This window comes from Cryptomeria japonica, chromosome 3 (genome assembly GCF_030272615.1).
Source record: "Cryptomeria japonica chromosome 3, Sugi_1.0, whole genome shotgun sequence".
Taxonomy (NCBI): Eukaryota; Viridiplantae; Streptophyta; class Pinopsida; order Cupressales; family Cupressaceae; genus Cryptomeria; species Cryptomeria japonica.
Genome location: NC_081407.1, coordinates 94,076,757 through 94,101,886, shown reverse-complemented (window position 1 = coordinate 94,101,886; position 25,130 = coordinate 94,076,757). Strand labels below are relative to the sequence as shown.

Here is a 25,130-nt window from a genome sequence, read left to right as displayed (position 1 = left end):
GATGCCATTGCAACCCATATTTGCTAACATGTTAGCAACGAAGTTGCCCTCTCTTAGTGTGTGATTGACAGAGTAGTCCGAGAAAGTGTCGAGAAGATCCAAGGTGTGCTTCAGAACATAAGATAGTTGCCATGTCTTAGATCTTTTCGAAGTAATTGAGTTGATAATTACTAAAGAATCCCCTTCTATGTGTATATTGGGGAGGCCACACTTCCTTGCTAACACCAGACCGACTAGTAAGGCATTTGCTTCCGCCAAGTTATTCGTGCCTGGAGGGATTGGTGAAGCTTGGAAAGCATGCATTTTGCCAAAGCGGTCTCGAATACAAACTCCAATTCCTGATTTCCCTGGATTTCCACAAGAAGAGCTGTCAAAGTTGATCTTAAAAAAATTCGGAGCTGGGGGTGTCCATTTGATGGATGACCGATCTTTCACATGGACTGAAGACCAGTTCGGGGGAATCCCTATTGGTAAAATAACACCATGCCAAGATTTTGCAATTGCCTTATCGCACCAGGTAAATGACTGGATGTCCTTGGAATTAGTAAGCGAAGAGTTAATGATTTCTGCAATCAAATTTTCCAGTTTTATTAGAACTTGATCCAGAGAGGAGGATGTTTTCCTGAAAATACTTTTGTTTCTCTCCCACCAGATTGCCCAAATGATGTGAGCAGAAGCACATTTCCAAATACCTGAGAAGGTTGATGTAGAAAATAAAAGAGGCCAAGAGTTAAACATATCCCACGGTGATTTTGAAAATGGCAACATTGACCTGTAAATTTATCAAGGCATTGTACAATGATTTGATTAGGGAATCTTAATCTTGAGCTAATCATGAAATACTAAAAGGTGGGATATTGTGTTCTTATGAATGGATTTCTCATATCATATTTAATGTTAAATTATTTATTTACGTATAGTTGTTAGAAAGTTGTCATTGATGCCAAAGTGAATAAGTAAAGTTTTGTATTTGTAGATTGAATATCTTGATAAGACCATTAAATCATATGAAAGTTAGAAATATAAATGTTTGATTGCCCAAGAAAAAAAGATAAGAGCAAGTGATTGTATATACCAATATACAATGATAACTTCAGAGTATTAAGATAGTCAACAATAGGGGGAATATAGGGATATCAATTAATTTGCATTATCCATTATGCAACAATCTGTAAGTATCTATATCATACATACTATTAGGGTTTGATTGAGTGGCTTGAAAAAGGTAGCAAGTAATCCATTTTTGGACAAGAACACTCTACAATAGCGATCCATATCATTATCCAACATAATATAGCTACATATTAAAAGAAATGCAATTTATCTTAAGATGGTAATTTGTCTAAACCAAAAAAACACTTGGCAATAACAACAAAATTACTAAAGGGTGTGATTGGTAACATAAGTGTTTTAAAGAAGTCAATTAAAATTTCTATATAGTGTGATTCATTAAAGGAAATGTTTGCCAACATAAAGACATAAACAAGTGTATTTTTTAAAGAAAGGAGGTGTACTTTGTTAATGAAGTATTATTAAATGGTGTGATTACTAAGGAATGCAGTTTGTTAAAAAGGAAATACACAATCAATAAAGAGGTGTGAGAATGTTGATTAGATGAAGAGGAATACACCAGATTGAGGGAGAGAAATACATGAGAAGATTATTTCACATTTAATGAAGAGAATCCAAAGACTTCAGAGTAGATTTTTATAGAAGATTATGACCATATCTTTGGCAGACTTATGATCAAGTTATAGAAGAATTGAAGAAGGAATTGTTGCAGATTGAGAAGAGAGTTGTAGCTCTTATGACTACATTTTAAATGAGGGGTTGGTGTGTCTAAGTGAATGAGGGGTTGGGTTGGTGCCTCTAGTGAGTTGGTGCTCACGAATTGAATGAGGGGTTAGTGCCTCTAGAAATGGTAATAACCAAATTAATACAATCAATATTTTTGTTGTGGTTTTCTCCCACAAATTAATTCAATCAATGACAAAGGGAGAGATTGTTAGAAAGTTGTCATTGATGTCAAAGCAAATAGTCAAATTTTTGTATTTGCAAATTGAAGACCTCAATAAGAATATTAAATCATATAAAAGACAGAGATAATAATGTCCAGGATTGCCCAAGAAAAAAGGATAAGAGTAAGTGATTGTATTATCGATATACAAAGATGACTTCAGAGTATTAATATAGCCAGGGATCATGGGAATACAAGGATAGTAATTAATTTGTATTATCCATTATGTAGAAAACCATAAGTATTTGTATCATCCATAATGTTGGTATATGATTGAGTGGCATGAAGAAGGTAGTGGGTAATCCATTTTTGAACAAGAACACTTTGCAATAGCAAACAATAATAATATATAGTATAATACAACAACATATTAAAAGATATGCAATTTATCTTAAGATGACAATTTGTCTAAACCAAAAAAACACTCGGCAACACTAATAAAATCACCAAAGGGTGTGATTGGTAACAAATGTGTTTTAAAGAAGACATTTAAAATTCCTATATAGTGTGATTCATTAAAGGATATGTTGTGTAGCATAAAGACATAATCAAGTGTGATTTGTTAAAGGAAAGAGGTTTACTTTGTAAATGAAGTAGTATTAAATGGCATGATTACTAAGGAATGCTTTTTGTTAAAAAGGAAAGACACAATCAATAAAGAGGTACAAGAAGGTTGATTGTATTAAATGGTGTGATTACTAAGGAATGCATTTTGTTGAAAATGAAAGACAATTGATATAGAGGTGTGAGAAGGTTGATTAAATGAGGAGTGTGTGTGCTGGGTAAGAAAAGTAATTATTTCAAGCATATACACCAAATTGAGGGAGAGAAATACACGAGAAGACTATTTGAGATTTAATGAAGACAATATAAGGAGTTCATAGCAGATTTATATAGAATATTTTGACCATATTTTAGGTATATTTATGGTCGTGTTATAGTAGAATCGGAAAAGGAATTATTGGAAATTAAGAGGAGAGTTTCCCTTGTGACTACATTTTGAATTAGTGGTTGGTGCCTCTAGTGATTTTGTGCTAAAGAATTAGTGGTTGGTGCCTCTATAAATTGTAACAAGAAAATTAATACACAATAGTTTTACCATGGTTTTTTCTCACAAGGGTTCCCATGTAAACATTGTTGTTGTGATTCTTATTGTTTTCTCATATGTGCTAATTTAGAATTAAAGTATAATTGAATTGAATAAGTTTTAAAAAGGGTTAAAAAGAAATTTATTATCCTGATTTGCCCTCCACCCTCAATATAATCATGTTCTCATCAATAGTAAATTGTAATTGCTTCGAGGTGTTCATAATATTATGGTTTTAATCCATTACCTTAGTGATGGACCTTGTCCTAGTCATCATAAGGATGGTCATATAATATGGCTAGGGGATTTTCTCTTTGAAATGTATATTTTTAGTAAAGAAGAAGAAGCTCTATAGCGTAGAATGAACCAATAGATTTAGTAAGAAGGAATAGTATACTCAATTAGCACGCTTTATGAATGTATGTTTTAGAATCATAGATAAATTATTGATAGAGGAAATTATTGGGAAAATTAAAAGAAAGGGTTTATAAACTTGTATTGTTTCTATATCATGATATTAATTCTCTAATAAGTTGTAAACCCAATTTGTGGTAAAGAAAAAGGATGCAATACATATATTCCCTTCTTTGGCTACATCGATTAGGCTCATTGGCAATCTATTTAGTGTTACCTCATCTTATGCTATCTTTTGAATATTTAGATACTTTTTGAATTCATGGAGTTGTGGAAATTTTGTTGTAAGTTGGGGCCGTATGGGGAGATCTTGATGTATCTCATATTAATTGGACATAAAATTTATAAACTACGTTTAAGAAATCAATTTACAAAACACATGGTTTAAGTCACCTTATTTAGTAAGGGATAATCCTATACTTGTCGATTGCATGTTTCATTGAGATATGGTGAGAATATCACTATGATGTAGTAGAACATTTGACTTATATAATTTAGAATTTAAAATGTGTTGAGACATCTTAGCATATAATTTGTAGTATAACAATTAGATATGTACTAGTGGCTTTGTCTTAAAGGAAGCATGCTAAACTCTATATTAGCAATAGTATGATGTAGCTACAATTTGATCATATGAAGTCACTTTTGACTATCTGTTGATGCCATAATTAATATAAATGGCAAGTACAAACATTATCTAGACCATGAACTGGACTAATATAAGAGTATTGGATTGCACCATTACACAAATAAGATCAAAGGGTTAAAAATAATATGTTTATATTATTGAAGGTACATCTTCTTATGATGATATAAAATATATAGTTTTTCCCATTGGTTTCAAGTATGACTCAAATGTTGATTATGTTTAGAGAAGGTTTTTAATCATTGATAGTAAAGTGATAAGGATAATTGTTCATTTAAAATAATTTAATAACATCTTTTTACTCTATAGAGAAAAATAAACTCACCAAAGTTTAAGTATTATATTGAAAATCTATCTTAGACTTATTATGCAATTAAACTAGTTTGAGAGGTGGTAATTCATTTATTTTGTATTCAACACTCCAATAAGATGGAATTCTCTTGAGTTACATCACCATCCTTAGAGATTAAAAAGGATAAATCCTAATAAAATTATGTTGTCAACAACACAATAATAGGAAAGTACTTTGATCCATATGAGCCTTGTGAAGTTCTAAAAATGAGAACTCTATCGAGTGTCTTCTAAGAGTCTAACATTCTAAAAAAATCATACATCATGTTGCAAAAACAATCACACCACTAGTGTGGTTAATATAGGTTATGAGATCCTTGTGAAAATACTTGTTCTTTTGTATCGGAGGAAGGTTAAGGGAGCCTTTTCAAAACCTTTGTTTATACTAATGAATGGGTCTAGTCTTCTATGTTTATATCTTTTGACTCCTGGGTCTCTTTATGATGAGGGTTATTTTGTCCCTCTCTTTCTTGGTTCCATGGCTTTGTTTGTTGTGCTTCATTTTTTACATCTTGGGGTTACTCTGGTTTTTCCTATTGAGGTGTTCCTATCTTCTATGGAGGGGGAGATGGATGTGGTTGGAGGTGACCTTTCTCCTATTGAGGTGGAGTTGGATGCTACTTGATATGCTTGGAAGTGTTGTTGGGGGGCTAAAGAAGCCTTGTCGTTTGGCTGTAAGGGAGTTGTTGATGGTATTTTTGCTATCTTCTTTCATTTATATCTTTTAGAGGTGGAGACATTGAAAAGCATGTTGCTCACAACAGGGATCACTCTCAAGGATAAGGTTGTTGGGGCCTGGTTAAAACCCATGATTATGGCTGAGGGAGCCTTCTTCCCTATGTTCATGTTTGTCTAAAATCTCTTAGGGTGGCTTAGGCCTTCTTCTTTTGCCACCTGTTTTGTAACACTTATTATGTATGGTTAGGTTACTATATGTCCATGTTGTATTTTTTGTAGTGTTCCTTTGTTGGTTCCTGATATGTGAAAAATCTGAGGGTTTCAGGTCCCTTCAAAACTTGTTGTATGGGGTTACGGGTCCCCTCAAAACCCGTTTTATCATTAATAAAAAACAATCACACCATTGGGAGTAGAATAAAACATATGTACAATAAAAAAAATTACATAAAAAGACATTCGTGGGTTAGTGTAGGATCATGGGGGGCCAAAAAGTGGCGATGTGAAAAAAAAACGCCTTCTCCACTCACCTAAAAATGTGAAAATCCATGTTGACTTTTTGCTTGGCTTGGGTGTCAGTACATCTTGGCATGGTAATTACCTAAGAAAATCGGATATCGGATAAAATCGGATATCTGATTAAATCTGATTTAATATCGGATATTCGATTTTTATTTGTAATTTTAAATAAAAAAATATATTATATAATATATAGTGTAATAATATATTCTATAATTATATAATATAATAATATATTATATAATTATATAATAAAATATATTATATTATATAATTATATAATATATTATTATATTATATATATTATATAATACGTATTATAATATAGTATTATATATTATATAATATATTATTATATTATATTATATATTGTATAATGTATAATTATATTTTATAATATAATATAATACGTATTATATAATATAATAATATATTATTATATTATATAATATAATGTTATTTTAAAATAATTTAAGTATAAAAATCGGATATCCGATTTTTTGAGACAATATATTTTGACTATGATAGCTCGCGAGTCATTTTTAACCCACGGGCTGTGCGATTTTATAGAAATCCGATATCCAATTGTATCCGATATCCGGTGTTTTGCCCAAAAATTGCTAAAAAATAGATTGAAAGGTAAGATTTTTATTGTTTTCAATCATTTTCATTCAATTTTTGTATTTTTTTTAATGTTTATTTGATTTTTCATTGAAAATATGGTTTTTTTCATGAAAACTAGGTTTTTTTAAGTCAAATACAAAATTGTTTAAATTTGTTAACTAAATTCAATTGTTTACATTCAATTAGGTTAAAAATGGGGGATAACAATGAAAACATTGATCAACCACAATTGCAACAACCAAACCCTCCTTTGCCAAACCCCCCCTCAATTCAGGATTTGATTGCACAAAATTTGAATGAATTGAGGGGGATTGTAGATGTATATCGTAGGATCCCTCATCTAAACCCAATGTTTGATCCTCTCACATTGATCATAAAGAGTATGGAAACCATGACTGAGGAGCACAATGCCGCCCTTTTGTGGCGAGATTCTATGAGGGAACAATATGCGGATGGCGTCGTATAAGGATATCAAGGATCTCGAGATATCGAAATCTAATATCGCCTCATTGTTCGTGAATCCCCGCACTGGTCAACCCATAGACCCCCAAAAAACAAAAATTTCTATTAAATGGTGCACAAATGATGGTATTGTGAAAAAATTTTGGGATTGTTGGTGGATGGTTTTCGACAAACCACCCAACAACAATCTTGATGTCCCCTTCTACTTTATAAAAAAATTGTATGCTGAGTTTGTTTTAGGCAAACATGTGAACTACTTTGACATCCAACCTTTCCAGGGTGTGGGTTTAGGTATGCCCCAAAATAGACCTAGGGCAGTCAGAGTAGTCCAAGGCCCATATGTCCCCCCTCCTCCTATTGATCCCGCACCTCTAGTGCAACATCCAGATATCATTTGTGAGGCAGCTTCACGGACCATATCGGCTATTCAATCTTTGAGTAGCCTTTTGGTTTCTCAGGCTAGGTCAGTAGCTCAACCTACTTTTGATGGTAGCGGTGCATCCAGTGGCGCTCACACGTCATCCTCGGCTCCACACATATGTGTGCCCCATAGTTGTGTCATGTGTGGGCACGTATGCTTGGATCTAGTTAGACATCCTGTTGATCCACCTGCGGACAGTGCAGATTATGAGGTGCATGAGATGCATGATGCACCATATGTTATCACATAGACTGGAGGATACCTTGGGGAGTCCTCGCATGCTAGAGGCGAGGAGGCATCGTCATCATACATTGATGATGTAGTGGTAATATTTGTATTTTCATAGTTCATGTTATATTTTAAATGAATATTTATAATCTAGATAATATTAAGTATTAATTTTTATTTACATGGTCTATTTAACAGTTGATGATCGAGGAGGAGTTGAGACAGATTCAGGAGGGCACCTTGTCGGCCATTTCATTTGGCCTTGATAGCTTGACGATACATATATTATTGCACCTAGTCGTTTGTATTTTATTGTACATACATGCTTATCATTTATATTGGTATTAATTAGATTATGTAGTAACTTGCATGTATATCTTATTTTACTCTTGTAGGGCACAAGCAACACGAGTGCGGGGCAGTGTGATTTAGGATCTGGCAGTGCAGTTGGAGACAAGGGAAAGGTAATTGAATGCAAATATGATTGAATGAATAGTTTAAATAGCTTATAGTGATTATACACGTCTAGACATAGATTGATAGTTTCATATACTTGTTGTGTATATGTACAGAGAATTCTTGGCTTCACATCCTTGATGACTACACCCAGTATACCTCAAGATGAAGAACAAGAAGAGATGCCTCGAGTAGATGTGTGTTTATTTTATTTTGTGTTTAGTAGATATAATTTGTTATTATCAATGACAATTATATGCTAACTTGTATCAATGTCATGTTTATGAACATATGTAGGTTGTGTATGAAAATATTGAAAACATACCTCCTCTACCGAAGACATACATCAAGAGTCCTACAAAGCCGAAGAGAAAACGTGGAGATGAGGTAAACATGAATAGTTCAATTATAGTTCATTTTTATGTTAACTTTTCGAATGTGAATTATATAATATAACTAATATTAATCGTGGTTTGTTTTTCTTGTGCACGATCCTTTAGAGCCGAGCAGTGCAGCGAAGAGGATTGATTTTGATGATCCATCAACAACTTAGGATGTTATAGATAGTTTTGGGATGCTTACATGTCTAGTTGGCATGCATATTTTGTATATGGACATACATTCACGTATTTAGACATACATTTTGTTTGAGTTGGCATTTATGCCATATTTGTGTATGGACATACATTTGTAATCATTTGACATTTTTATATATACAAAAGTTCATATTCGATCATATAAATTGTTGCTCATCTATGCATGGTGTTATCATGGAAATATTTAATCTTCATTCCAATAATTAATAATGGTTAATAATGGTTATTTAATGAACAATACAATTCATTTCATTTCATCGTAAGTGTTGTTTGTATAATGAACAATACAATTCATTTAATGAACAATACAATACAATTCATTTAGTGAACAATACAATTCATTTAATGAACAATACTTGATACAATTCATTATTACCCTATGCATGGTCCTATTTTTCCCCCCACCTTGATCAAACGCTTGGAGTCATACCCTACCGATGTCGTTCCTTGAGCAACCTAAGTGCTAAAATTGTCAAACTTTGACGGGCCCTAACTCAGAATCCGTGGCACCTGCAAACGATCGGTTTGAACCTACGGGGCCACGAGAGGGGTCCCTACAAAAATCCTATCTCGGTTTTTCAAGTTTCCCTACGGTTTTATTAGGGAAGCAATTTTTCGATTGGCAAAAAAATCGTTACTCATTCATTCGAATGTTGTCGCGTGGCCAATTTATCGTTCAGCTCATCATGATGACAAACTGTCAGCTCCAAAATGTCTAGTTAGGCATTATTACCCTATGCATGGTCCTATTTTTCCCCCCCACTCGGTCGAACGCTCGAGGTCATACCCTACTGACGTCATCCCTTGAGCACCCTAAGTGCTAAAAATTATCAAACTTTGATGAGCCCTAATTCGGAATCCATGGCACCTACGAATGATTGGTTTGAACCTATGGGGCCATGAGAGGGGTCCCTACAAAAGCCTATCTTGGTTTTTCAAGTTTCCCTACGGTTTTATTAGGGCAGCAATTTTTCGGTTGGCAAAAAAATCATCAGTCTCATTCATTCGAATGTTGTCTCGTGACCAATTTCTCGTTCTGCTCGTCGTGATGACGAACCGTCAACTCCAACATGTCCAGTTAGGCATTATTACCCTATGCATGCTCCTATTTTTCCCCCCCACTCGGTCAAACACTCAAGGTCATACCCTACCGACGTCGTCCTTTGAGCACCCTAAGTGCTAAAAATTGTCAAACTTTGACAGGCCCTAACTCGGAATCCATGGCACCTGCAAATGATCTGTTTGAACCTACAAGGCCATGAGAGGGGTCCCTACAAAAGCCTATCTTAGTTTTTCAAGTTTCCCTATGGTTTTATTAGGGCAGCAATTTTTCGGTTGGCAAAAAAATTGTTAGTCTCATTCATTCGAATGTTGTCTCATGGCCAATTTCTCGTTCTGCTCGTCGTGATGACGAACCGTCAACTCCAACATGTCCAGTTAGATATTATTACCCTATGCATGCTCCTATTTCCCCCCCCCCCACTCGGTTGAACGCTTGGGGTCATACCCTACCGACGTCGTCCCTTGAGTGCCCTAAGTACTAAAAATTATCAAACTTTGACGGGCCCTAACTCGGAATCCGTGGCACCTGCAAATGATCCATTTGAACCTAAGGGGCCATTAGAGGGGTCCCTACAAAAGCCTATCTTGGTTTTTCAAGTTTCCCTAAGGTTTTATTAGGGCAACAATTTTTCAGTGGGCAAAAAAATTGTTAGTCTCATTCATTCGAATGTTGTCTCATGGCCAATTTATCGTTCTGCTCATCGCGATGACAAACCATCAACTCCGACATGTCAGTTAGGTATTATTACCCTATGCATGCTCCTATACCCCCCCCCCCCCCCCACTCGGTCGAACGCTCGGGGTCATACCCTACAGACGTCGTCCCTTGAGTGCCCTAAGTGCTAAAAGTTGTCAAACTTTGACAGGCCTTAACTCAGAATCCGTGGTACCTGCGAACTATCCATTTGAACCTACAGGGCCATGAGAGGGGTCCCTACAAAAGCCTATCTCAGTTTTTCAAGTTTCCCTACGGTTTTATTAAGGCAACAATTTTTTGGTTGGCAAAAAAATCGTCAGTTTCATTCATTCGAATGTTGTCTCATGGCCAATTTCTCATTCTGCTTGTCGTGATGATGAACTGTCGGCTCTGACATGTCCAGTTAGACATTATTACCCTATGCATGCTCCTATTTTCGCCCCCCCCCCCACTCAGTCGAATGCTCGGGGTCATACCCTACTGGCATCGTCCCTTAAGCGCCCTAAGTGCTAAAAATTATCAAAGTTTGACAGGCCCTCACTCGGAATCCGTGGCACTTGCAAACAATCTGTTTGAACCTATGGGGCCATAAGAGGGTTCCCTACAAAAGCCTATCTCGGGTTTTCAAGTTTCCCTATAGTTTTATTAGGGTAGCAATTTTTCGATGGGTGAAAAATCGTCAGTCTCATTCAATCGAATGTTGTTTCGTGGCCAATTTCTTGTTTTTCTCATCGCGATGATGAACCGTCGACTCTGACATGTCCAATTAGGCATTATTACCCTATGCATGCTCCTATTTTCCCCCCCAGTCGGTCGAACGCTCGGGGTCATACCCTACCAACATCATCCCTTGAGCGCCCTAAGTGCTAAAAATTGTCAAACTTTGACGGGCCCTAACTCGGAATCTGTGGTACCTGCGAATGATCCATTTGAACCTATGGGGCCACGAGAGGGGTCCCTACAAAAGCCTATCTTAGTTTTTCAAGTTTCCCTACGGTTATATTAGGGCAACAATTTTTATCTGGACTTAATGTTTATGCACAAAATTTTATCTCATTAATGCACAAAGGAATATGTACCATCAGCAAGAGAGGGTCTTCAGTTTTGCTTGATGCTTCAACAACTTGACATTTGTAGCTATAATAAGGTTTGAATACATTATAATGGTTTTGTGTCTCTCATAGTCTTCAAATGCAAGTATGCCATTCTTTCTAATCATGTATGTTCGCAACCAAGTTCCCACAACAACAATTGAACCTGTAGGATATGTGAACCTGTCATCATCTATCACTAGTTGTGTTAGCTTTTGTTTTCCCTGTACACATCATGCCAACCAATATTTTGATCTCTCTTCATTCCCTTGCGGTGCAACAACTGAAAAAACATGTCCTGGCTATACAAGATCAGATAGACTTGCATCTGAGTTGAGAAATGAATGCATCTTTGAAGAATCTTTAATTGTTTGACAATCCAATTTATCTCCCACTATGCCCTCCTCAACCAACCAAAAGAATCTGGTCACTTCTGAATAAAGAGTACCTCCATGTGACAATGCTGAACTACACCAATCAACAATAGAACGTGCATCAGAGAAATTTGTACCTGAAATCCTCAATTGCTCCTTAACTAGAACTCTCTTCAAACATGCACCTACTCCATCATGTTCCCCCTTCCCATGCCCTGCCTAAAAAAAACACCAAATATGAGGTATACGCCTCTCTACATGCATTCTACTTAACCAATAAAACATACGAGCATTCTTAAATTGACCCATATAGTTATTTGACCATATTATATGTCGGTCAATTGCAATATCTTTCTCATGCAAGAACTCAAAAAAATTCTCGAAAGAATGTTGCACATACTTGGAGGAGTGTGATCTATCATCACTCATATAAAAATGATACTCCCTAATTATCTTCATGTCCTCTTCTGTACTATTAGGAGCATGTCTCTATGTAATGTGAATAAAAATAGTAATCTGGACTGAATTGTAGTACTGAGACTGTACCTCATTCTGTGGTTGTAATGTATAGTTCTCTGCAAAATCAACCACCGATACAATAGTGCCAATCGGGAAAGAGTTCTTACAAATCCTGAACTGTTGATCCAACCACTGAGACCTATGGGTGTGCCTTGCATACTTGTAGAAAAGATTTTCCTTAAAATTCAAAATAAAATTAGCAATACTCACTTCTCTTGAGACTAATTCGCATCTAGAACCTTCACCTCCACTCTTCAAAGTATATTTCACTGTCTCATATCTTTTTTTCTCAACATAATTCTTTCCAAACTCGTGTTCGCTGCCCTCATGAAAACATGAAACAAACTTTGACAACCCACCACATTCTGAGCACTTCTCATTCAAACAATCATTTCTATAGAAATAGAAACCATCATCTCTAGGGCATAAAAATAGGTCTTGCAAGTCTCTTGATGATCTCGGAAATAGCATTGCACCACACTCCTGCAAAATCTCATTAGTATGCATCGTAGAACGAATATGACATAAAAGTTCATGGTACATGAAAACTCCACATGGTACTTGCAACAACAAGTATTGTGAATCTTAAGAGGAACACAATAAAATGGTTTCAAAGATTCAAAGGCCTTTTGTGATATTTGCAAAGTTGGATGTACTTCACAAATTTTTTTGTACAACATTGTTTGGCTTGATTCCAAGAAATGTTTGGGATGCGGTGTGCGGTCTCGGTTACCGATTCTTAATTTCAAAACGTCCTTTACATTGGGTGACAATCTAGAATTAGAGTGCCTTAATTGTTGAATCTCCTCCTTCACATTGTCAGTCAACTTTCTATCAACATGTGGAAGCCTCCCACCAAAAGCCCATGTATCTTGTTGAAGTGGTCGTCAAGTCTTTGTCTTCGTGCAAGTGCTCTATCCAAAGTTTTATGGTATATGTTAAAATCAACACAAGTTTGTCTCATTTGACGAGCCTTCCTCAATTGATGGCTTACTAAGGAGGTTGTACTCACTCTTTGAGCGGCTCTCTTATCTCTTTCTTTGGTATTCTTTCCAATAGAATTGAGAGCATCAAATAGATTTTTTGCAATAATAGAATTTTGCTCCATCTTCTTGTTCATACGAATCTTCAATTTGTTTAGTAATGGTCTCATCTTTATCATCTTTAGCAATTGAACAAAAAGTTGGCATTGCTCGGTCAATGTCTTATTGCTAAAATTTTGGTCGAAAAGTTGTGTAGCCCACAACTGAATAGTTCTTGTTGACCTCTTGCCTTCAAGATTCACAATAATGTTCTCATCGATTTCAAATAACCATTTTGGGGTTCTTGAAGGTCTTGGATTTGGAATTTTTCTTTCATCCATGAGAGGGTCTTCATTTCTAAAGTAATTAGGTGTTACATATGGTTCACTTGGTTGAGCAATTCCACCTTCAATGTCAAAGTTTTCCACATTTTCACCTCCTATGTCAAAATTTTCCACATGTTGAGCATTTTCATTATCACTTTCAACATTTTCAACATTTTCAAAATTTTCACTTTCAAAATCTACATTTTCATTTTCAATAACTTGTGACACATTTTCAAATTCAATTTCCTCTTCACTTGAAGTAACATTAGCAATATTTAACAGACCTTGTCTTCTCCTCCTATGACATTCTCTATCTCTTTCTCTATACACTTCAATTTGGTCATTTGAAAATTTTCTTTTGCGTTTAGACTTCCGACGACTACTACTCCCCATTTACCTCCACACAGATGCTCCTAAATGATTGACAATGTAAGATTTGACTTTAAGAATCTCCCAAAAGCACAAATTTGTCTCAACCTATCTAAAAACCCATGATCATTGATAGAAAATAGAATATGCAGACTGTGGGCCGTTGGAATCCACAAAATGGCACAAAAGGCTCTTTTTTATTTACAAAAATCAGATATCCGATTTTAATATATAAATTTGTGGTCCCAAATTTTTTTCCCGTTGCCGCCTTTTTTTTTACTGTTGCCACATTAATGGCAATGGCAGAAATCGGATATCCGATAAAATCCGGTATCCGATTTTATTAGTCATATTTTAGAGAGAGAGATCAGGGGAGAGAGAGAGAGAGAGAGAGAGAGAGAGAGAGAGAGAGAGAGAGAAGGAGAGGGAGAGAGAGAGATTAGGGGAGAGGGAGAGAGGGAGAGAGAGAGAGATGGGTCATATTGTGTCGCTATGGGTCATTCGGGGTCCTAAGAGGTCCTATGGTATCCTAGGACACTATATGACCCCTATGGACACAATATGACCACTAACGACACCATATGGTGTCATAAGGAGTTGTATGTTGTCCTTAAGGGTCATATGGTGTCCCATGAACCCTTATGACCCCTTAGGACACCATACGACCCGTTATGACACCATATTGGGTTGTTATTGGTCCTATGGTATCCTAAGGGGTCATATTATATCCTATGACCCCTTAGGACACCATATGACCCCTAACGACACCATATGGTGTCATAAGGGGTCATACGGTGTCCTAGGACCCCTTAGGACACCATATGACCCCTTAGGACACCATATTGGGTCGTTATGGGTCATATTGTGTCCTAATGGGTCATATTGTGTCATATGACCCCTTGGGACACAATATGACACCATATTGGGTCGCTTTGGGTCCTATGGTGTCCTAAGGGGTCATATTGTGTCCTACGACCCCTTAGGACACCATATGACCCATAACGACATAATTTGGTGTCTTAAGGGGGCATATGGTGTCCTAGGACACCATATGACCCCTATAGACACAATATGACCCCTAATGACACCATATGGTGTCATAAGGGGTCATATGTTGTCCTTAGGGTTCATATGGTGTCCCATTAACCCTTATGACCCCATAGGACACCATACAACCTGTTATGACACCATATTGGGTCGTTATGGGTCCTATGGTGTCCTAAGGGGTCATATTATGTCCTATGACCCCTTAGGACACCATAGGACCCCTAACGACACTATATGGTGTCATAAGGGGTCCTATGGTGTCCATAGGGGTCATATGGTGTCCTACGACCCCTTAGGACACAATATCACCCCTTATGACACCATATTGGGTCACTTTGGGTCCTATGGTGTCCTAAGGGATCATATGACACAATATGACCCATAACAACCCAATATGGTGTCATAAGGGGTCATGTGGTGTCATAAGGGTTTATATGGTGTCCTAGGACCTCTTAGGACACCATATGACCCCTTAAGACACCATATTGGGTCGTTAAGGGTCATATTGTGTCCTAATGGGTAATATTGTGCCATATGACCCCTTTAAGACATCATATGACCCCTTAGGACACAATATGACCCCTTATGACACCATGTTGGGTCGCTTTGGGTCCTAAGGTGTCATATTGTGTCCTATGAACCCTTAGGACACCATAGGACCCATAACGACACAATTTGGTGTCTTAAGGGGCCATATGGTGTCCTAGGACACCATATGACCCCTATTGACACCATATGACCCCTAACGACACAATATGGTGTCATAAGGGGTCGTAGGACACCATATGACCCCTATGGACACCATATGACCCCTAACGAAACCATATGGTATCATAAGGGGTCCTATGGTGTCCATAGGGATCATATAGTGTCCTACAACCCCTTAGGACACCATATGACCCCTTAAGACACAATATTGGGTCGTTATGGGTCCTATGGTGTCCTAAGGGGTCATATTGTGTGCTACTACCCCTTAGGACACCATATGACCCCTTAGGACACTATATGACCCCTAACGACACCATATGGTGTCATAAGGGGTCCTATAGTGTCCATAGGGGTCATATGGTGTCCATAGACCCCTTAGGACACCATATGACCCCTTACGACACCATATTTGGTCGTTATGGGTCATATTGTGTCATATGTCCCCTTTAAGACATCATATGACCCCTTAGGACACAATATGACCCCTTATGACACCATATTGGGTCACTTTGGGTCCTATGGTGTCTTAAGGGGTCATATTGTGTCCTACGACCCCTTAGGACACCATATGACCCATAACAACACAATTTGGTGGCTTAAGGGGTCATATGATGTCCTGGGACACCACATGACCCCTATGGACATCATATGACCCCTAGCGACACCATATGGTGTCATAAGGGGTCATATGTTGTCCTTAAGGGTTATATGGTGTCCCATGAACCCTTATGACCCCTTAGAATACCATACGACCCATTATGACACCATATTGGGTCGTTATGTGTCCTATGGTGTCGTAAGGGGTCATATTATGTCCTACGATCCCTTAAGACACCATATGACCCCTAACAACACAATATGATGTCATAAGTGGTCCTATGGTGTCCATAGGGGTCATATGGTGTCCTATGACCCCTTAGGACACCATATGACCCCTTAAGACACCATATTTGGTTGTTATGGGTCATATTATGTCCTAATGGGTCATATTGTGTCATATGACCCCTTTAAGATATCATATTACCCCTTATGATACAATATGACCCCTTATGACACCATATTGGGTCGCTTTGGGTCCTATGGTGTCCTAAGGGGTCATATTGTGTCCTATGACCCCTTCGAACACCATAGGACCCAAACCAACCCAATATGGTGTCATAAGGGGTCATATTGTGTCTTAAGGGGTCAGATGATGTCTTAAAGGGGTCATATGACACAATACGACCCATTAGGACACAATATGACCCATAACGACCCAATATGGTATCATAAGGGGTCATATGGTGTCATAAGGGGTCATATGGTGTCTTAGGACCCCTTAGGACATTATATGACCCCTTAAGACACTATATTGGGTTGTTATGGGTCATATTGTGTCATATGACCCCTTTAAGACATCATATGACTCCTTCGGACACAATATGACCCCTTATGACATCATATTGGGTCTCTTTGGGTCCTATGGTGTCCTAAAGGGTCATATTGTGTCCTACGACCCCTTAGGACACCATATGATCCATAACGACACAATTTGGTGTCTTAAGGGGTCATATGGTGTCCTAGGACACCATATGACCCCTAACAACACCATATGGTGTCATAAGGGGTCGTATGTTGTCCTTAATGGTCATATGGTGTCCCATGAACCCTTATGACCCCTTAAGACACCATACGACCTGTTATGACACCATATTGGGTCGTTATGGGTCCTATGGTGTCCTAAAGGGTTATATTATGTCCTACGACCCCTAAGGACACCATGTGACCCCTAGTGACACCATATGGTGTGATAAGGGGTCCCATGGTGTCCATAGGGGTCATAGGGTGTTTTACGACCCTTTAGGACACCATATGACCCCTTAAGACACCATATTTGGTCATTATGGGTCATATTGTGTCATATGACCCCTTTAAGACATCATATGACCCCTTAGGACACAATATGACCCCTTATGACACCATATTGGGTCACTTTGGGTCCTATGGTGTCTTAAGGGGTCATATTGTGTCCTACGACCCCTTAGGACACCATATGACCCATAAGGACACAATTTGGTGTCTTAAGGGGTCATATGGTGTCCTAGGACACCATATGACCCCTATGGACACCATATTGTTGGCATTATGTGAACTGATATGAGGACATAATGACATTGTATGTTGTCATTGATGTCAATATGCTGAAGAGAAGAGAACCGGTATAACATTGTGAAGCAACATCTGTGCCAAAGTGAAGTGGTGTGCTTGTTTAAGGTGAACCGACATGTGGTTATGGGAACTGGCACATGGAAGCCTTGTATGACTACCGGTTGGTAGTCTCAACTTCAGGGTTTCCGGTTTAAGTGCTTCAAGCCTGTGTGGCTCAACCGGTGACTTTGTGTGATGAGTTAGTAGTATAACAAAGAACATGTCATATTGCCATGTCAGCCTTGTGCACATGAAGGATCTTGCATGAAGGAGATTGTTCCTATCTACCTCGAGAATGTGCGAAGTTTGTAAACGGTGATAACGCGTGATGGGTTATCAACCGCCATGAAATTGGTGGAAAACGAACGATGGAGAATGTCTTGAGATTGGATCAAGACTGTTGCATTTAATGCAGTGTGCTCAACGGTCAGGATTGAACCATTTAAATTCCTTAACCTAACAGGTTTAGGGTTTAGGGTTTATACTACCGACCTATCTATTTTCCTATAAGGTCAATGTTGTGTTTCTTTCTGAGGTTGTTGGCAAAAGTTGTGTGTATATATCCGAGAGAAGAGATACATGATTCTTGCCAGACCAGAGGAGAGAAGTGATACCTGCAGAGTGTAAGTGCAGAAGGTGAAGAGGAGCTAAAACGGATCTGCATTGGCATTGAGTACTGTTACTAGATCATTGTAATACCTGTTGATCTCTAACCACTTCAACAGTTGGGAAATCCCTTAACAGGGTAGCTTTAATTGGCTTGCTGTAAATCCTTTAACAGGGTGACTCAAAACCATTGAGTTCTTGAAATCCTCTAACAAGGTAACCTTTAACAGGGTTTAACCCTTAACCGGGTATTCTAGCCATCCCTTAATCGGGTGATCCCTAACAGGATTGGTTCCTAACAGAACCTATTGTATCAGTCTTTAACCGGACAAGGCTCCTAATAGAGCGGACTTCTAAAGAGTTCAAAAACAAGCTTGTGGGTATTCATCCCCACCGTGGTTTTTCCCAGTTGGGTTTCCATGTGAAAAAATCTATGTGTCATGTGTGGTGATATTCTTGTGATGGTTTGAGTAATGTGTGTCCAAAGGTAAATCATGTTGATCTAGCTGTTTATATATCTTTTGATGATAGATTACCTATTCATGCACTAGGATGAAATGGAAATGAAGTATTAGATTGTATGAGAAGATAAGCGTCAACCAGTTTATGCTTGTCTCAGTTATTCTGGGTTTTGCCGGTTGTACTCTGTTCAAGACCGGTGTTACTATTTATTTGCCTAAGCACAGTGTTTGCTGACAAACTGGTTTAGGATTGTGATTTTTGTCTATACTGATTCACCCCCCCTCTTAGTACCGGTTTGGTACTATCCGTTCATCATTGAGTTATCAATATGACCCCTAACGACACCATATGGTGTCATTAGAGGTCGTATGTTGTCCTTAGGGGTCATATGGTGTCCCATGAACCCTTATGACCCCTTAGGACACCATACGACTCGTTATGACACCATATTGGGTCGTTATGGGTCCTATAGTGTCCTAAGGGGTCATATTATGTCCTACGACCCCTTAGGACACCATATGACCCCTAACGACACCGTATGATGTCATAAGGGGTCCTATGGTGTCCTACGACCCCTTAGGACACCATATGACCCCTTAAGACACCATATTTGGTCGTTATGGGTCATATTGTGTCCTAATGGGTCGTATTTTGTCATGTGACCCCTTTAAGACATCATATGACCCCTTAGGACACAATATGACCCCTTATGACACCATGCTGGGTCTCTTTGGGTCCTATGGTGTCCTAAGGGGTCATATTAGTCACATGACAAAATACGACCCATTAGGACACAATATGACCCATAACGACCAAATATGGTGTCTTAAGGGGTCATATGGTGTCATAATGGGTCATATGGTGTCCATAGGGGTCATATGGTGTCCTAGGACCCCTTATGACACCATATGACCCTTATGACACCATATTGGGTCGTTACGGGTCATATTGTATCCTAATGGGTCATATTGTGTCATATGACCCCTTAGGACACAATATGACCCCTTATGACACCATATTGGGTCACTTTGGGTCCTATGGTGTCCTAAGGGGTCATATCAAGTGTCCTACAACCCCTTAGGACACCATATGACCCATAATGACACAATTTGGTGTCTTAATCTCTCTCTTTCTCCCCCTCTCCCCTAATCTCTCTCTCTCCCCTAATCTCTCTCTCTCTCTCTCTCCCCTAATCTCTCTCTATCCCTCTCTCTCTCTCTCTCTATCCCTCTCCCCTAATATCTCTCTCTCTGCCTCTCTCTCCCTCTCTGCTAATCTCTTTATCTCTCTCTCCCTTCCCCCCTCTCTCTCTCCCTCCTCCCCCCCCTCTCTCTCTCTCCCTCTCTCCCTCTGTCCCCCCTAATCTCTCTCTCTCTCTCTCTCTCTCTCTCTCTCTCTCTCTCTCTCTCTCTCTCTCTCCCTCTCCCTAATATCATATACTAATTTATTTATAAATTAATATATTAAAATATTATATATTAATATATTAATAAGCATTAGATTAATTATGGGCAAATTTAGTTAGTGAATTTACTTATTACAATCGGATATCCGATTTGTGTTGTAAAATTTTCAAATTTCAAATTTCGGCTTGGGAATGCTTTGGGATTTGGCTTGGAAGTGACAAGCTTGGAAAGTTAACTGAAAAAATGTGTTTTTCAATGTTCCTTGATTTTCCAGACTTTACACTGGTGGCTGACGACTTTTTTTGTAGCCAAAATTGATAAAACGAAGGGCTTTTTAAGGACGTTCTTAGCTTTCCAACAATATAGGGCTTGTTTTATTTCGACTTTAATAAATAATTATTATTTATTTTCTAATTGAATTTTGACAATAGTCCTGATTGATAGATTGATTGAAAAACACTCATAACTTTCAAACGGTATAATATTTTTTGAATCCGAAACATGCATCACATCCTATGCTTCGTCTACTATAGGGAAAAATTAAAAAAAAATTGAATTTCATAAGGTTTTGACCAAGTTAAGGTGGTTAGACATAGGAGTTTCTGAATTTCTGAAAAGTTGTAGTAAAATATTCATAAATAATTATTTACTTTATAAAAAATTAAAAAAAAATGTGTCACATCCGGACATGAGTCTAATACTTATATTATAAATATTATATAAAAATATTATAATTTGATTGTGATTAGGGTGGTCAGACATACGTCTAATTCTTATCTTTTTCCTGAAATTTTAGTACCACTACATTGAAATTTGAATTTTTCATCAAATAGGATTTCTTTTTCCAAAAAACAACTAGTAGCTTAGAAAATACATTCAATTTTCTATATATTCTCTTCTTATATATTTTAAAAATAATGTTCACAAATTATTCAAATTTTCATGTCAAGTTGCATAACTCTGATTTTCTGAAATTTCATTGCCACTTAAGGGCCTGTTTTGGCACACCATGATCCTGCACATACCCTCGTATGTGTAAAAATGAGACTCTTGAAGTTGAGCCAAAAATAAAAATAGGCCAATGGTGAAGGGACAAACTTGTTTAGAAAATCATGATGTCATGATGACGACAATAGTGGAATATTCTAAAAATCGATCAGAATATTTGAAATCTACTTTTTGTTTCTTGAAAAAACACTTGAAAAGTTTAAAACCACCATAAAAAAACCAAAAAACCACTCATCTTGGTCATACATGGTTTTGACCCTATAGTACTAATATCAATATGTTACTACATAGGTTTAGTGGTTGACATCATCACCGTGTAGTGTTGTACACTACATTTCTTTTAAAAAATTCATTGCACAAAAGCTAAGATACCATGCAAATAAAGATGATTGCATAGAAGTCAAGGCAGCCAAACTGAAGTAGCTTGTTGATGCAGGATAGTTAGAGTGACTATACATCCATATGGATTCATACATATTGCATAGATTTTTGTATGGCCTCCTATTGTTGACCACCAAGAAACTTAAAAATAATTTGTCTTTAAAAAAATGGCTATATATCAAAATTTGTTTCTCAACCCTTCTAACTGAAAGTATGATGTTTGTTTTTCTCTAACATGCAACATTTAGAAATTTATTTTCATGACCTTCACAAATTCAAAAGAAAAAAGCTAAAAGAGAGGTTGCAAGCTTACTTTAATACTATGTTGGAGTAACCAAGATTTGCTTGCAAATTTAATAAACTCCACAAATAAGCAATTTAAAAATGAGAAATATCATATGCATATTATATGTAACATGTACAAATGTTTTAAGTTTATAAAGATAAGGATGAAGAGGTAAGAAGCTAAGAGTCAACCTGTGACTACCTGTCCAAGTATGAAACAAGTGTAGGACTGTTTGGACAAGTGTTGAGACATTTGGTGAGTCTATATAAGGCGAGACAAAAGTCTCAAGTGAGCTTAAGTGTAGTGTGTGTTGGTATTTTGGTATGGTTTTGTCATTGATGTCAACACGTACTAAACCTTATCAACTCCGGCACTTTGGAGAATCAGCAACATTCACCAGAAAGAAAATGACTTATGCACAGTCATCGGTATCTGGTACACCGACAGGATATAATGATCACCGACACTTGGAATGGCAAGGAAAACACTTGGTTATGACGAAGACATCGTTTGGACACCTTGCTTGGAGATTTGATTATTGGTATATTCATACTTGCATATTTGCTGTTACCGGCAAATAAGTCCAGGTTATACACCGGTAGGATTATCTTTTCCATATCAGCATGGAATGCTATGGAGATGACTTATTATTGTTGTAAATGCATTAAGCCGACATGTTGAATTGGTTATTGCATCAAACATTAATTTATTTGTAAATTGATTTTATTGTAATATCTCTTAGAGCCGACCTACTAAAATTCGTCCTAGGTTATGATATAAATGTAAGATCTTATTTGTAAGATCAGTTGTGGAATGTGAAGAAGAATTGTGTGAAGGTATATGCGAGATTAAGCAGAGCCATACACACAGACATCATTTGAAGGTCAAACAAGGTTTTTGTGAAAGCATATCAGAACTACACCAGTATTGAATCCAGCATATGAAGATGCTATTTTGAGCAGTACATCCTTATTGGATTTAACCATCCAATTGTAGTCAGTGTGACTCTTATTTTGTGTTTGAGCAATGAGCTCTAGGCGCTTGGCCTTTCTACATGTGCAGACCCCATTTGTATACACTTACTATCTACAGTAGTATCATCTGATTGTGGGTAAGGTTTCCCACCGTGGTTTTTCCCCTTACATGGTTTCCACGTACAAATATTGGTGTTAAGTGTTGTGGATGACTTTGTTAATCTTTACTGGTATTGCAATTATTTGATAAAACTGTCCACTGGTATAAAAGACTGGTTCACCAGTATTAAGCAGTAAGTTAGTTAAGTTGTTTTTGTTTTGAATTTATTAGACAACTGATTCACCCCCCCCACCTCTCAGTTGTCTCCGGGACCTAACAATGTGAATAGGATTTTACTAAGTAGGATAAAAGCTAAACAATTTGATTGTACCTTTACTAACAAAAACAAACTACAACGAACCAAGCAAACTAAAAAGAAAAAACACACAAATTATAAGATCAGATTTGTATATGTAAATACAATCTATAAACATCTATTCAACTTGTGTGAAAGACAAAGCACATAATAATCTTGAAACATTTTCCAAACAAAAAGACATCACTTTTTTTTAAATATATGATAAACAAAATTTTCAAAACCTTCAAATTATTCATCCTTAAAACTAAACATGCTTTACTCATTATAACTTTCCTATAATAACTCTTAATTCTTAAAATATTATATGACTTATTAACCTAAATTAATTTATATTTATTTGAAAAAATTAATTTTCCCCACACACTTTCACCCTTAAAATTAATCAATTTTAAAGGTTGATTTATACTTTTCACTTCCATTTACTTAACTTTAAGATGAAGGCTAGACTATTTCTCTTTATAATTATATGAATCGCTCTTTTACTTTGATAAATACAAAAAATATCCCCCTATATAGTTATATGCATGTTAATGGACGTCATCCCATAAACTAAGCATGCTTTCGATAAGATCATTAGGACCATGGGTGTTGTCTATGCTCTTGAGAGACAAGGGAGGTGTGTTTATGGCATTGATTATTAAATGACAAGAAGATAGTGTTTTTAGAATGATAATTAGAGGCAAAGGGAGAGGCAACATGATATTACAACACCTCAATGAATAGTATTTTCAACACCATTCCTAAAGATAGGTACATTCTCACATATTTCCTTTCAAAAAAATATTGAATTCAAAATTATCTACTCAATTTAAGGTAATCAACGTAGGTTGAATCTTTCTCATGATTATCATTGATATTTTGGAATTGTTTGGGCTTCACTCACTAGTTGTATTTGTTTATGAGCTTTTGGGGCCCTTGCTATAAACCACTTGAACTTACCTTGTAAACAAAGTGCTCCATGAAATCTCTTTCCTTTGAAGCATTTTAACAAACAATCTTGACAACCTATAAATTTATCAAGGCATTGTACGATGATTTGATTAGGGAATCTTAACCTTGAGCTAATCATGAAATACTAAAAGGTGGGATATTGTGTTCTTATGAATGGATTTCTCAGATCATATTTAAGCTTCAATTATTTATTTGCATATAATTGTCAGGAAGTTGTCGTTAATGCCAAAGTGAATAATTAAATTTTTGTATTTGTAGATTGAATATCTTAATAAGACCATTTAATCATATGAAAGTCAGAAATATAAATGTTTGAGCCCAAGAAAAAAAGATAAGAACAAGTGATTGTATATACCAATATACAATGATAACTTCAGAGGATTAAGGTAGTCAACAATCAAGGGAATATAAGGATAGCAATTAATTTGCATCATCCATTATGCAACAACCTGTAAGTATCTATATAATACATAATGTCAGGCTTTGATTGAGTGCCTTGAAAAAGGTAGCAAGTAATCCATTTTTGAACGAGAACACTCTACAATAGCGATCGATATAATTATCCAACATAATATGGCTACATATTGAAAGAAATAAAATTTATCTTAAGATGGTAATTTTTCTAAACCAAAAAAACACTTGGCAATAACAACACAATTACTAAAGGGTACGATTGGTAACATAAGTGTTTTAAAGAAGACAATTAAAATTCCTATATAGTGTGATTCATTAAAGGAAA

General features: G+C 36.8%; 1 long non-coding RNA gene across 1 annotated transcript; it reads left to right on the top strand.

The window, feature by feature from the left end:
* The first annotated feature begins 7,650 nt into the window (after positions 1-7,650).
* Positions 7,651-8,519, top strand: LOC131044055 (uncharacterized). Its single transcript, XR_009105612.2, has 4 exons — positions 7,651-7,908; positions 8,017-8,097; positions 8,198-8,287; positions 8,401-8,519. It is a non-coding gene; the product is annotated as an uncharacterized LOC131044055 (long non-coding RNA).
* The last annotated feature ends 16,611 nt before the right edge of the window (positions 8,520-25,130 follow it).